This window comes from Trichosurus vulpecula, chromosome X (assembly GCF_011100635.1).
Source record: "Trichosurus vulpecula isolate mTriVul1 chromosome X, mTriVul1.pri, whole genome shotgun sequence".
NCBI classification, from domain to species: Eukaryota; Metazoa; Chordata; class Mammalia; order Diprotodontia; family Phalangeridae; genus Trichosurus; species Trichosurus vulpecula.
In genome coordinates, this window is record NC_050582.1 from 49,455,408 (window position 1) to 49,459,187 (window position 3,780).

Sequence of the window (3,780 nt, forward strand, 5' to 3'; positions counted from 1 at the left end):
TTAGCATGTGCCTATCTCCTGGAAGTTCAATACCAAACTAGATGGAACCTCTGAGGTCTCCAAAGATACCCAGAGATCTGAACCTCAAATGCCTTTAGTCCAAATCTCTCATTTTACAGAGGAAAAAGTAACCCCTAGGAAAGTGAAATTATTTGTCCAAGGTCACACAGGTGGCAAGTAGGAGAGTAGGTATTGAACTGAGGTCTTTTTTCAGTTATGACCCCAGCTCTATAACCATGGCAATTTTTTGTGGCCTCTTTATCCCCTGGGCACCCAAGCCTTACAGGCCATATGCAGTGGCCTAAATATCTGCTTTGGTTCAGTCCAGAGACTCACCTGGGGGAAGTGCTGCCTTGTGAAGATTCTCCCCCCCACCCCAAGAGTCCTTCCCTGAGCACTTCTTCCCACCTGAGACAAATCTACCAACAAGCACTGATCTAATATTGGCAGCTGGTGAGTGGCAGTAAGGTTTTCATTGGCCTTGAACATGAGTAACCTGAGTTGAATCACTGACTAACTTTGAGACCTAGGCCAGGCAATTAAACTCTGTCTCAATTTCCTCATTTATAAAAATCATGCTAAAAATACTTATGGAGAGGCAACCTGGACAGTTACATCAGGCCAGTCTCTAAGACTAAGTCAAATGTTTGTTCCCAGGCAAAGAAATGAGAAGTGTTAGCAGTCATTAATGAATGGCTCTCATTCTGGAGCCTTGAGTAGAAGCTGCAGAGAGGCAGATTTAGGTTCCCTATGTGGACAAACTTCCTAGAAATAAGTTATTATTCCAAAGTAAAAGGGGCCATCTGCAGCAGTGTTGGGTTCCTCCTCACTAAGACGCTATAGAGGGGATTCCTGTATATTTAAGGCCACATAAGGCCTTCCCAACTCTGCTATATGACAGCTGCTTTATTACTGGACTTGCCCCTTGCTTTCTGTGGTTCCCACACATTTTTTTCCTCCTGCCTTTCATTCAATTTGCCTGCTCAGTTGAGGAATCTAGGTCCCTGTCTCCACTCTGTGCTAGTTTCAGAATAGGTCTCTGAAGACCAAGTGACCAAATATTTCACCATGGTCAAGTTGACCATATTCTGTTGAGCAGTTTCTACCAACTCCCTTTTAGGGGATGGGGATAGAAGTCCCATAGCTACTATGCCAGTATGACAAGAGGGTAATGTGCCATTCCTGAGACAAGTCAGAATGAGGGAGAGCTGGAGATTGTTAAAATAGTGTTATTCCCTTAGGGGAAAATTACAAGATCATGGGATCATAGATCTTGAAAAGCAAAGGACTGAGAGAATATCTGGTGAAACCCTGTAACAAAAATTCGGCTAGCAGCTGTTGTGAAAGACCCAACAAGACCAGCAACAAGAGCTGCCAGCACAGAGTCTTTGATCTACTTTACTAAGTAACTTTAAGGGGTTAACAATCTCACTTTAATCCAACATACGAATAACATTCATTTAGTTCAGGAGGAAAAGCCAGCAACCTGAACTTCAGGGCAAATATAAACAAATTACAAACATCAACAGACAGACCTTGTCTGATTCAAATATCAATTCATAGTTACCAGGGTTCAACAAAGTCCCAACATCTGGGTTTACAAGCCAGGGGGCTCTTAATGGCTGACCAGAGTCTCTTCAAGTCACAGGCCACTCTTCCAGTGAGTGAGGGCCCCAAGGAAAAATGCCAGCCTCTTGAGTTTAAATGTTCTGTTCAGGGTCAAAGGGTGTCACAACATGCGACTCACCCATGTGACCTAAAAGCATCACAAACATTTGACTCAAACCCATGTGGCCTAAAAGCCTCTGGAGTCAAAAACATGTGACTCCAACCCAGGCAAACCAGGCTTTCCCTTGAGGCAAGGAGGTCATCAAAGACTCCTGATTTAATCAAAGAAGCAAAGGCCAGACTCTTCAATGGCAGTTGATCAAATAAGTGCTAAAAGAGAAAACAGTAAAAGAAAGTCCCATCTTAATTACTGATACAAACCCTGATTTTACACATGAGAAAAAAGAGGAGATATGATTTACCCAAGTTTACACTTAGAATCGTAGTTCTAGAGCTGGAAGGACCCCAAGAAGGCCATCTAATTGATGTGCCTTACCCAAAGTCACCATTCACTTCCACATGAAATACATCCTTTCATACTAACTGCAGGTTCTATTTTAGGTATCATGCAACCCTCATATCTGTCCCAACTCTTCTGACTGTGCACGATTGCCTCATTGAGCCCCAAATAAAGCTGGTGAGAAAGGCAAGGTGGTCTGGCAGGCAATCTATAAGCAGGGACTGCAAGATTGGGAACAGATGTGTTGGTCCACCTGCATTCCCCTAGCAATCCTCTGGGTGTATACATGCAGATGTTTGGATGGAAATAAATCTATATATCAAAGTGGTACAGCCCCAAAAGTACCCAGGATACAAGGAGTTCTAGGAATGGTGGCAATCAGAAAATATTTACTAAAGGAAAAAAATGTTATCCTAAAATTTGAAGTGTGCAAGGATCAGAGGTGTGGAACTGGAAGGAGCCTCAGAGACCTCCAAACTCCTCATTTCACGTTGGTTTTTTTTTTTGGTCCAGAGCAGAAATTGAATATTTTATCATGTCAGCCTTAAACATAGCCAAATTTGTAAATCACAGTAACATTGTTCTAAGAGTGAGTGCATTTTGTAACCGGGAAAATACAGGTGTGCTTTTTGGGCAGGGGGTAGACTAGTATTTTTTTTAAAAAAGCTGTGGCCCAACAGTTTTTTGGTATCTTTTGGCAAACACTTACTTAGCAGCTCCTGTATGTAAGATACTGTGCTAGGCCCTAAGGAGATAGGCAGTTTAGCTAAATGACTGACTAAATGGAAAAACACATATTATGCACCAGGCACTGTTGGCAGATAAGATGAGGTTCCTGCCTTCAAGGTGCTCACAGGAATACCCAAACACAGATACCTGTGATACTTCATATCCTAGGCCAAATGCATCAAGGAACTACGAAACATAGATCCATGTAAGGGCTGAATCATGGCCTGATTGGGGGCGACCACCAGGATCAGGGAAGAAGGTAACCCAGGGTTATCTCCATTAAGGGTTTGGAGAGTGAACTCAACTATTTCCCAAAGACTCCATAGACTGCAGGATTAACATCAGGGCTCTTTCTGAAGCTTAAGTGTTTGTACTTAGAGACTTTTCAACCGCAGCTGAAAAAGTTGGCAGAAATGTGAGCCAGACTTCCCGGTGACCCAGCCTTTGCTCCAAGCAAGGCCTAACGGGAAGGCATTCCTCCTCCCCCCACCCCTCCCCAGCCCAAAACCCATCAGATACCAGCTCCCTTGCCTTTGTTTCTCCCTCTCTTCTCTCCCACTGTCTCCATCTCAGAAGGGGTCTGAGGTGGGCCAAAGTCCCGGAAGGACAATCATTAATGGTGACCTCCTTTACCCATTAAATGGAGAAGCAGTGACCCAGGATCAACATTTGATCTATGGCAGCCCAAACAGCTGAGCTGGTTTTTAAGCTCTAGTCTGAGCATGCCCTGGAGCATTGTGGGAGACGGAGGTGCCCTCCAGCAACTCCTGCTGGTTCTCAGAAGTCTACGAACCCTTTTAAAAAGTACCCTATTAAAACTCAACAGGAAACACCAGCACAGCTAGTTAAACATAAATTGCCACTATTTGCTCTTAAATGAATTGATTACAACACATAAAATGTCACCACTGCTTTCACTCAATTTTCGGAGTCCCCGCCTTTTATCCATTTATCCTTCCACCCATTCACATTACGTGTCAAAT